Below are 10,995 nucleotides of genomic sequence, written 5' to 3' on the forward strand. Positions count from 1 at the left end.
AGCACATGGGAAGAGAGCTCTGTGCAGGGGGACACAACCACAGCCAGGAAATGCAGCCCAGAGCACAGAGGGGGGACTGGGAGAACTAGCCGAACACCTGCCTGTGCCCACCCTCCCAGCTTGACAGTGTGCTTCCTGCTCACTGGGTGAACCCCACTGAAAAGCAGCTAACAGTACTGGGTCTAGGCAATGCGGTCTGGTCAGACTCCCAGGGCACAGGACAGGGGAGAGGTGGGTAGAGCCTGGACAGGGGCGTAAGTACATTGAACATGTGCTGTATTTTTATGTCCATGCCCTGCAGTCAAGGAGGAAGTCACCTGCACCTCTGGTGCTCAGTGCTACCACCTCAGTAAGGACGAAGGGAACAGATCTGGGAATCCAGGTTTCCATTTTTTTTCAATGTGTCCCGGAATTCCCTCGGTGCTGCTGGTCACATTGGCTGGGACGTAAAACAGAAAACACTCAGGGTCAACGGGAAGGAGAAAAAGCAAAGTCAGTGTTTTTCAGCCAGTGTTTAGAAGAACCATTTCTGTTGAGAGTCCCCCAAACTCAGATGTTAAGCGAGACAGGCTGGGAAAATTTCGAATTACCTTCTAAATACAACTGACAGAATGTCAGGGCAGGCAGGCGTGGGTACAGCTCTCTGAGGTTACTGCATATAAAGCATAGCGCTGGGGGGGGGGGGTGGTGGTGGATCAGGTTTGCAAGCATTTTTTACTGACATGAGTTGCTGTAACTTACATAAGGCATTTCATGTGTTTTAGTTACAGCTTTGGAAATGTATTGGGGGGTCTGCGGCATTCATTAAACAGAAAGTTGCTATTTAAATAGAAAAGCAGTTCTCCTTGGCCTTCTGCAGGATGCTGGGTTTCTCTCGCACCGTCTTCTGTTAGGTCTTTTGCTGCCTGCAGCTGCCTTGCTCTGAGCTGATTCGGGGCTGCATCTCTATCCAGGAGGTCCCAGGCTCTGGGGGTCTCCCCACTAGGCCCACGTGGCTAGTTTCTTTGCGAGAGGGTAAAGAGGATCGGCAAGGGAGAGTTCTTCACCTTCGGTACTGACCTTAGAGGCCAGATGAGCCTTTGCTATACAGGCGCTGCTGTGTGCACACGGCAGGATGTTTAAGCAGCTCCCTGACATCTGCCCGCCAGCCACTCCACTGTGACAGCCCAAATGTCTGCAGACATTGCCACATGTCCCCTGGGGGAAGGCAAAAATCACCCCCTGCCCCCCACTGAGAAGTTGGGGAGCCGTAGATACCTGAGAAGCCCTCACAAAAAAGAGCCGTGCAAAAAATAGAGGCAGACCTTGTTTGAGGTATCAGATTCCATGGTTTATGAAGAAACCGTATTTCCCACGCCAAAGTTCAGCACATGTGACTTAACAGAGGCTTAAAAAACAAACAACCCTCTTCTGTGAATTTATTTCTTCACCAGTAGTACACAGGTTGTATCACATTTGTGTAGGGTTTTGTGTTTTTTTTTTTTTCCCTCTCTTCTCTTTCCCCCCTTCATCCTGCCGGCCATTCCCCTCAATAAATCTCTTGCATGTCTAATCCCATCCTGGTGCCCGCTTCTGGGGGCACTTAAACTGGTTCAATGGCTCAAAATAAGCGAACTGTCCACTGAAGAAATGTATGGCCCCCCGGGGGGGGGGGGTGGCCCAGATGTCTACAAGAGAGCCCCAGCCTCGGCTGCTGCCCCCCAGGGACAGGAGGCCAGTCTTTCCCTCGCTGCCTCTGGGCAATGACTGAGCAGGACAGGGGCATCGAGGCCACACTGTCCCGCTAAATAAGGGGACTCCTCTGATGAGGCAGGTAAACATAGGGAGTCCCCAGCAGCTTGGCCAAGATTTTCTCAGAAGTGCACTGCGGCCCGTGGTTCTCCCTACCCAGTCCCTCTCTCCCCGGGTCAGCCCGCACAAGCATCCCCTCCACCCCACCCCCCACCCTCCCCTGCCGAACTGCAGAGGGCTCCCCCTGCCGGCTCCTGCTCCCTCAAACCCTTGATCCCTCACAGGTGTTCCCCCTAATAAATCTCTTGCACTTCTAATTCCATTTTGCTGTCTGCTCCTCATAGGGTCAGACAAGTAATGGATTCCCTTCACTAAACAATCTGAATTCTATAAAATATGTAGCAAAACTATATCCACAGTAATCGAGTAGTTGTAACACTTGAGAGCAGGAATGTACCAGAAAATTGGGACGTATGATCACTCCACCTAGGTTTCCTAAGAGAATGGATCGTGTTTCTAAGTGAGGACTATCTGTACTAAGAATGGCCATTTACTGCCCTCCCCCCACCTCTTTATCAGAGCTTCCTCCAATAGAGGAAGGGAACCCTGGATCCGTTCAAGTCACAGAGCCATGAACACCCTAAGCTAGGCTGCTATTTCACCCCCACCCCCAGGAAACTCCCCCTCCCTGTTCTTGTCCATCCCTCTTCCTTTTCCAGTGTGATGATCCTTATCCCAACATGAAGATATGAGACTAGGATGGACAGAAGGCTGGCCCTTGAAGGCCAAGGCTTTGCCTTTGCGGTGAGAAAGAGAAAAGTAGTCCCTGGCAGCTAGCTCTGATCAGCCAGGTGCGCACAGCTAGGCCTGAACAGAGCCAGTCTCTTGGATAGCCACCATCAGACAAGGCCTGACCAAACAGGACGATTCCACGCTTGTGTCCAAGCACAGACAAAATGAAGGCCACTGTGCAAACCACAAAAACCACCCAACATCCCCCGCCCCCCAGCGATGGCTGTCTGGTTACCAACCGCAGTTTTAGCTCTGCCTTTGTCTCAGCTTCTCTATGAAAATTGAGATGCTCAATCACAGAATGGATCTTGCTTCCTGAAAGCATGCAGTCCAGAATGAACCCCCCGCTTCCTTGAAACTCCACCCCCCCCTGCTACGGTTTTTAACACAAGTTCTGTTATAAGTCCCTTGTAACACCTTCGTACTGAGACGCCCCAGGACTCCTCGGCTATACCCGTACGTCGTCGGCAACAAATCAGTAAATCCCACTTTGTTCCTGGTGGTCTTTGGTTATGGGCATGGACAGGAGGTCCACAGGTGGCCAGACCCTGGTCTGTTCTATGACTGTGGCTCCTGGGTCTGTCTCCAAGGTGCCACAACCATCCTAGGAGAGAAAACGAACTGTAGGCAAGACGACAAGAAAAGAGGTTTCATCCATACAGCAGCTGAGGTGTAGATGGATCTCCTGACTGTGGCTCCGATTCTAACGAGTTGCTCCGTGGCCTTGAACAATTCAGACAAAAGTGGAGAACTATTTATCCTTCGCAGACCTGCAAAGTGAGTTTTAAACACATCAAGGATGACAACAAGCTGTGCCCAATGGCCGGCACACAAAACCCGCTTGTTCACGGCTAGGAGGAGCCGGAAGGTTGAGGGAAAGACGGAAGGTAAGGGAACACGAGGAGGTGAACCAAGAGGTGGTGAAAGGATTATCTTAGGGAGAGAGAAGAGCCAAGAACATCTGGGGAAAAAGCTGTAAATAGAACTGTAGGAGACAGAGAAAAGGGGAGACCAAGTCCATCCCGGCTGGGAACCCCCTGCCCTTGGAAGTCTCCCTCAGCCAAAGGAAGGGATCTGGGGAGGCACGGAGAACCGCACCAGAGAAATGGTGGGGGGGGGGGGGGGGCTGGCAAGATTGGGCAAATGGGCACCAAAGGAAGGGTCAGGGAGAAGAGGAGGGGGACATCCACGCCTGGGGAATGGGGTTCAAAGTCCACCTCCGAGCGTGAGCTGAAGGAGGAGCCGCGGATGGGCACGGGATCCCCTTATTATCTTCCTGGATATTTCAGAAGGAAGCTAGACTCCAGAGCAGGCGCCAGGTCCCAGCCTCCTGGCAGCTTGTATGGTACTCTCCCCAAGTCTCCACCTCGGGTTCGCTGTGCAATTGAGAAGTGCACAGGCCTGTCAGGAGAAACGACAGATCAATAATGAGGGTGGCTTCCAGAGACTTCAGAGGCCAAATAAGGAGTGTAGAGGCTGCAGAGTGCAAAGGGTCCTGGGAGGGCCCAGACGAGGAAAAGAAGCGTGCCTGGAAGGGGTTCCGCGCGTCCCACCCGGCCCACCGGGCCGGGGCGGCGGGCGGTGTGCGGGCTGCCCAGGGCCCGGGGTCGGGGCCTCCAAGCCTCGCCAACCCCTGCACACTGCCACCCTCTCGAGCTGCCTGCTTTCACTGAGGGAGGGCTGTGGGGCCCCAGGTGGGGAGATAGATGCACGCTCCCCCCCCTCCCCCAAAAAAACGTGGGCCCAAACCAAGAGGGGTGTCTTCTAGAGCAAACCTCTTCTGCCTTCAGCGGTGAAAACGTTCACCAGAAACTCACTCGGTAAGCCCTTGGGACAGTTTCATGGATGAACCGGCTCGTTCTCCACCTGCCTACATCCTCGCCTGGGGGTCCTAGCAGTTTCCTCACTGGCTTGCTGCCGTGGCTTCAACAGGTTCCTGCGCCCTGAGCAGTGCCCTCTACCCGGAGGCCGGGCCAGGCGGGGCCTCCTTGCAGTCTGTCCCACCCTAACCAGAGAGCGGTTTATCCACTGTATGGCGATAGGGCGGGCGTTCAGAACTAGGAACACCGACAGGCTCGACTCCGCGAGACTAACGGCGCCAACCGTCCGGTGAGATCCAGCCAAAGGCCGCTGGGCCCCGCCCCTTCCAGCCCCGCCTAGCTCCGGCCCCGCCCCCCTCGCCCGGCCCAGCTCCGGCCCCGCCCGGCCCTGCCCAGCTTCTCCCCTACACCCACGCCCTCCCTACAAGTCCCTACCGACGTCACGCCCCGCCGCGTCCGCCACGCCCCTGTCCCACACGCGCAGCCCCGCCCACCCCACCTTATCACGCCCCGCCACGCCCCAGCAAGTCACCGCCGCGTCCTCCAGCCACGCCCCACGCCCGCAGCCCCGCCCACCTCACCCTGCCTCGCCCAGCAAGTCCTCGTAGACGCCACGCCCCCACCACGTCCACCACGCCCTCAGTCCGCCTTGGCCTCGGGCCCCGCCCCTTTCTTAGGCATTGCCCACGGAGTCTCCTCCTCCAGGCCTCAAGGGTCTTTCTCACCCGCTGAACCTGTGAAGCCCAGGCATATTTTGCACCATAGTCCGTTTTAAACATAGTTTAAAATCGTGGCTTGGAAGTGGGAGGCAGGTTGGAGAGCAGGGACAGTAGCTGGTTTGGGCATACATCTCAAGACCTGCCTCATTCTTCCCTCAGAGATGAAGCAGCAGGAAGGGTCTGGATGTCTGACCTAGGTAGGCGCTGTCGCCCCGAAGTCCCAGGATGAGAGTTCTACCTTATTACGTAGAAAGATGTGGAAGGATTAGGGCCTGAAGTAAACCAGGATCTTCGGATGGGGCTTTTTGTTTTAGTTGGCATTTGGGGGCAGCTCTTTGAGATTTTGGGGAGGAAGCTGTCCCCTGTGCACCAGCAGTCCTGTATTGAATGGTCCTCAATGGCAAGAGCTCTTTCATTGGGATTTGCTGGAAGAATTTGACTAACCAAGGAGACAAAGCTCATGATTCCCTTCCCCTGTCCTCACGTCATATTGCTTATTCAGCATCTTGGGGCATCTGTTCAGAGAACGGTCGCGAATGGTGTTTATTCTGCAGAAGCTCATCCCTAATGTAGCCATTATCTTCAAAACCTTCCTGTGGCACCTGCGTGGCTTAGTCAGTTGAGCATCGGACTTCCGCTCAGGTCATGATTTCAGTTTGTGGGGTCGAGCCCCATGTTGGGCTCTGTGTCAGCACAGAGCCTGCTTCAGATGCTCTGTCTCTCTGCCTCTCCCCGTTCACGCTCTCTCTCTCTCTCTCTCTCTCTCTCTCTCTCTCAAAAATAAACATTTAAAAAGCAAAAAAAAACCCTTCCTGGGGCACCTGTGTGGCTCAGTGGGTTGAGCGTCTGACTTTTGGTTTCAGCTCAGGTCATGTTCTCACGGTTCATGAGTTTGAGCCCCACGTTGGGCTCTGTGCTGACAGCTCAGATCCTGGAGCCTGCTTCAGATTCTGTGTTGCCCTCTCTCTCTTCTTCGCGCCGGCTCGCACTCTGTCTTGCTCTGTCTCTCAAAAATATATAAACGTTAAAAAAAAAAATAAAAAACACTTTCTTCCTGATTGTTTGGGTGCTTAAAGATCTGGGGAAAGAGGACCTGAAGAATGTTAATTCAGAAACTTGAGATGGGGCTAAAGCATTCTAGAAGCGTCTGCCCTCTCCACCCCCAAGCCTGGGTATGATGCGATGGGTCAAGAATACCCCAGAGGGCCACCCTCTCCCGCTGAGCCTGTTTGGTTATTTATTTTATTTTATTTTATTTTTTTCTGGGTCGCCTGAATATGGGTTTCCTCTCCCCTGCAGGTGAGAGAAAATACCAGGTTGCTATGAAAGAAACAGTTCTCTCTGCAAAGGTTTGGAATCAAGATTAAATCTTGAGGTGAGCCTATCTCGCTGCTCTGGCCTTCGGCATTGCTGGGGGCCGTGATGGAGTGCATGATTTTCCCTTACAGCATCCAAAATGTAAGTTTTTAGTTAAAGGATTATTGCTAAGAAATCATTTTAATATGCGTTACTCGGTTTATAGATCAATACAGCTTGCTTGCTAGTGTAAACAGCTCGCAACTCATCTGTTGCCTTGGGAGCAGGTGAGAAACAATGGGAAATTTCCCTCTGAATTGGGAAAACAGAATGGAAATTGGCAAAGAGCCCTCATCACACTTTCTTACTGCAGCTCCAGCCTCAGCCCCACAGTCATCCCCTCTGGTGGTTTTGAAGTGTCTTAACAGCTCAGGAGAGCGCGCCATAGCCAGACTTGTTGAATGAATGAATGAACGCTACCACCTAAGGTTTGTAATCCACCCCTCACCTCACCCCCTGCCGTCCGCCTTCCTTCTAGCACTCGCAGGGGCTTCTCCACCCACACTTAGCTTAGCACCACGTCTTTCACATCGTATGTATTTGATAGGAGTGTGCTAAAACTCTTCATGGGGACCAAAGTGGATGTGATGCCATGTTCAATGATTGCTTAACTCTTGGCAAGGGTCTGAAGACAAACAAACGTCTTGATCTGTCTGTGCAAGAAGTCTACCCTTGCAACATCTGTTGCAAGTGTAAATTTTTATCTTAAAAATCGGTGGAAGAGGGGCGCCTGGGTGGCTCAGTGGGTGAAGCGGCCGACTTCGGCTCAGGTCACGATCTCGCGGTCCGTGAGTTCGAGCCCCGCGTCGGGCTCTGGGCTGACAGTTCAGAGCCTGGAGCCTGTTTCAGATTCTGTGTCTCCCTCTCTCTCTCTCTGACCCTCCCCCGTTCATGCTCTGTCTCTCTCTCTGTCTCAAAAGTAAATAAACGTGAAAAAAAAATAAAAATAAATAAATAAATAAATAAAAAATCGGTGGAAGAAAATAAACTAGATTAATTTTTTTTAATGCCGAAGACAGAGACTTTATTATCTCAAAAAGGGCTTTGAATCCATTAAAAAAATTTTTTTTAACATTTATTCATTTTTGAGAGTGACAGAGACAGAGCACGAGTGGGGGTGCAGAGAGAGAGGGAGACACAGAATCAGAAGCAGGCTCCAGGCTCTGAGCTGTCAGCACAGAGCCCGATACGGGGCTCGAACTCACGGACCGCGAGATCATGACCTGTGCTGAAGTCGAAGTCGGACGCTCAACTGACTGAGCCACCCAGGCGCCCCTAATCCATTTTATTTAAGGAAAACATAACTGAAAATACAACTTCATCCTGGGTATCCTGGACCAATTTGACATTAGACATTTTTTAAAAGGTGTAGGACATTTTATCTTCATTATTGGAACTCTCTCTGTTGCCAGTGCTTCTCAAAGAGACTATCTGCAGAAATATCACTGGGTTGCCATTCAAGAGGAAGTGAGGAAGATTTCTGGAAAGTTCTAACCCCTGACTGGAAGGATCACCTCTGAAGAACACATTTCCCAATTGTCCTTTCTTAGCTGGGCCTCAGTTTCCACATCTGTAAAATGAATGGGCTGGTCACTAGATAATTGTTAACATTCTTTCTAATTAGAATTTTCATAATTATTTAGTGTTTTTTTTTTTTGTTTGTTTTGTTTTGTTTTTTGTTTTTTTGCTGGCCGAAATGAAGGGCAATTGGTCAATTGGTCAACTAATACCAAATGATGAATCTTAGTTTTTTTGTTCTTAAATGTGATTCCGTAAGAAAAGACTTCTGCTTTCACTAGGTCTCCCAAAGTATTTGTGTTTATTGGTAAGTGTTTGCATTTCAAATAGAAACTCTGAAAATAGCAGGAGAGTGAAGTCTGCCCTCTGTAAACCAGGCATCGCTTGGAATGAGTCACAGACTATCTTAAAAATACTGGAAAATTTTTTTTTTAATTAAAAAAATTTTTTTAATGTTTATTTTTGAGAGAGATAGAGCGCGAGTGGGGAAGGGGCAGAGAGAAAGTGAAACACAGAATCCTAAGCAGGCTCCCTCCGGGCTCCGAGCTGTCAGCACAGAGCCCGATGTGGGGCTCGAACTCACAAACTGTGAGATTATGACCTGAGCTGAAGTCGGACGCTTAACCGACTGAGCCACCCAGGCACCCTAAAGATACTGTAAATCTCAATTAGTGCTTTTTTCTTCTTAAATCAATTTTATTGAGGTGTTATTTACCTACACTAAAATGCACACATTTAAAGTGTACCGCTGATCACTTTCGACAAATATTTGCCTCCAGACAAACCACCATCCCCATCACCCCCCAAAGTTCCCTCATTTCCTTTTGTAGCGGGTCGTCTTCAGACTGGATCTTCAGTGCAGATACATACATCTTCCCTTTGCATCCCATTTTTTGACTTTCCTCGGGACACAGAGGTGAACAAAGGCCCAGTCTCTGTGCTCAGGGGCCTTATACCCTAGCGCTGTAGAGTGAGCAATTCTGTAGCTAGCCTGAGCCCCAGTTTAACTACGTCAGCCTCTGTTACTGGATAAAGAGATAAGATTCTGTTTAGACCTTTGGAGGATGCCCCACATGGGGGCTCCACCCCTCTCGCCCCCACCGCCTTGAAACAAATAGCTTTTTCTCACAGGACGAGGATATTCTTAAAGTATCTCCTGCAGCTGAATACCAGTGGAGTCTTCCCTTCTATTCTTTTTTCTTTTTGCAACAGCTGGGGTAGCCAACCCCAAGGGCTCCTAGTGGATAACGGCAGGGAGCAGAATTGCTGGGCTTTTCAGATGGGTTTTGTTCTTCTCTTGAAGCTGGTAGCTTGTTTTAGAAAAACAGCCCCTAAGAATTATTTATTTTTCTGAAGAATCATGATGCATAGTAAACGTTTACTCAGTGGGATAAATAATGTAGAACAAGAAGGCAAAGTTAGATACAAGACTGGTTAATGTCCTACAGGGCAATGAAACCATAACCTTTAAGGTTATCTGTTCTACTGGACAGAGTTCATTTGCATTGTCTACCTGACAAAAATCATTTGCAACTTATCAGTTTTCTACAAATAAACATATACTCTTAGCAGGGTCTAGGTCCCAATCAATAGTGAGTCAACCCACAATTTCATTTCCCTAGAGCACTGAATGATCCTTAGGTGAACTTAGACAATGCTCCGGGAGACTTGGAAAGGACATTCAGTCCATCATTTTGTGTAAGTTTCGAGTTTTGGATTGTCTCTCTTCACATGATGGCCCACACCCCTGCAAAATAATAACCAAGCGTTGTTAGATCAAAGGGACAAGTGCCTCTTCCATGGCCTGTGGAGCTGCTCGAGCTACTGATGAGGGAGCATCAGGCAAGCTGACACCTCCCCCTTCTCCCTGTCGCCTGCAACCTGCACCCCCCTCCCCCTCCTGCCCAGGGGGATATGTGGATAGGTCTGGCATTCCTCAGGCACTCCTGGCTGCCCAAGAACAAAGGAAAGGGAAAAACAAACGGTTAACTGATAGAGATCACTGTCCCATCAGTTTACAAGTGTTCTAGTAAATTGTGAGAAAAAGGCAATCTTATCAATAGCCTAATCTCCAGAAACCTATAGACTCAGTTTCCTGAAGACCCAACATCACCCTCCCCACTATAGTGATGTGGGGAACAAAGGCAAAAAGGAAACGGTAGGTAAAATTAAATTTCCTGATAACCCGCAGCCCATTGACAAACACTTGAAGCAAATACAGAGTATAACATTCTTCCAGGAACTCCTTCCTGTCTTAACTTGAATACCTTACTAAGCGAAACAACCTTAGCTTGACAATAGCTAGGCCTCCAGTATCTTATGAGCCTTCCTTAGCATATGGAAGTCCTTCTGGAGGCCTCCCTTTTGCCTTTAACTTTCCCCACCTCCTTAGTATATAACTAGTCACTCTACAACCCCAGTGCCGCACTTTCTGCCCAGGGGTCTTGTCCCCTTGCTTTAACAATATCACCTTTTTGCATCAAAGACATCTCAAGAATTCTTTCTTGGCCATCAGCTCCAGATCCCTACTTCTCCAAACCTCATCACTACCATATCAGATGTCTTTCTCCCCAGATTCTTCCTCTGTCCTCTGGGGGAAATGGCGATGTCTCAGTACAATCTGATGAATGAGTTATTTCTTGCAGCTTCCTGGGTGGTGTCTTCCTGGAATGGGAAAGACCATTGCTCAAGAACGTTTGGCTTTCCTGGAAACTGGGACTGTGAGTAAAAAGATTGATTCATTCTTCCTTGGCAACTTTAAATTGAGCTTTTTGGCCCATTTGTGACTTTACTTATACAAAGACATCTAAGCAAAAGAAAGGAAATAGGCCTGATTCGGAGTCATAGTAATCCCTATGTTGAAGGCCTTTGGAGAATGCCTGCCCTGAAGCTCTGTAGGGTCCGTGCCATTGGGACAACCAAAATGCTGACTGAGTAAAGAGATCAGCAGCCACTAGACAGTTTTATAAATATATATATATATATATATATATATATATATATATATATTTTTTTTTTTTTTAATTAAAGTATGGTTGACGTGCAATATTATATGAGTT

The 10,995-nt window shown here is 49.4% G+C and overlaps 1 long non-coding RNA gene across 1 annotated transcript; it reads right to left on the reverse strand.

Moving 5' to 3' along the window:
- Nucleotides 1-1,979: 1,979 nt before the first annotated feature.
- On the reverse strand, nt 1,980-4,616 carry LOC122213368. Its single transcript, XR_006199486.1, has 3 exons — nt 4,341-4,616; nt 3,741-3,924; nt 1,980-3,293 (listed from the first exon to the last, which is right to left on the reverse strand). It is a non-coding gene; the product is annotated as an uncharacterized LOC122213368 (long non-coding RNA).
- Nucleotides 4,617-10,995: the final 6,379 nt, after the last annotated feature.

The sequence above is a fragment of the Panthera leo genome, chromosome A2, assembly GCF_018350215.1.
Source record: "Panthera leo isolate Ple1 chromosome A2, P.leo_Ple1_pat1.1, whole genome shotgun sequence".
NCBI lineage: Eukaryota > Metazoa > Chordata > Mammalia > Carnivora > Felidae > Panthera > Panthera leo.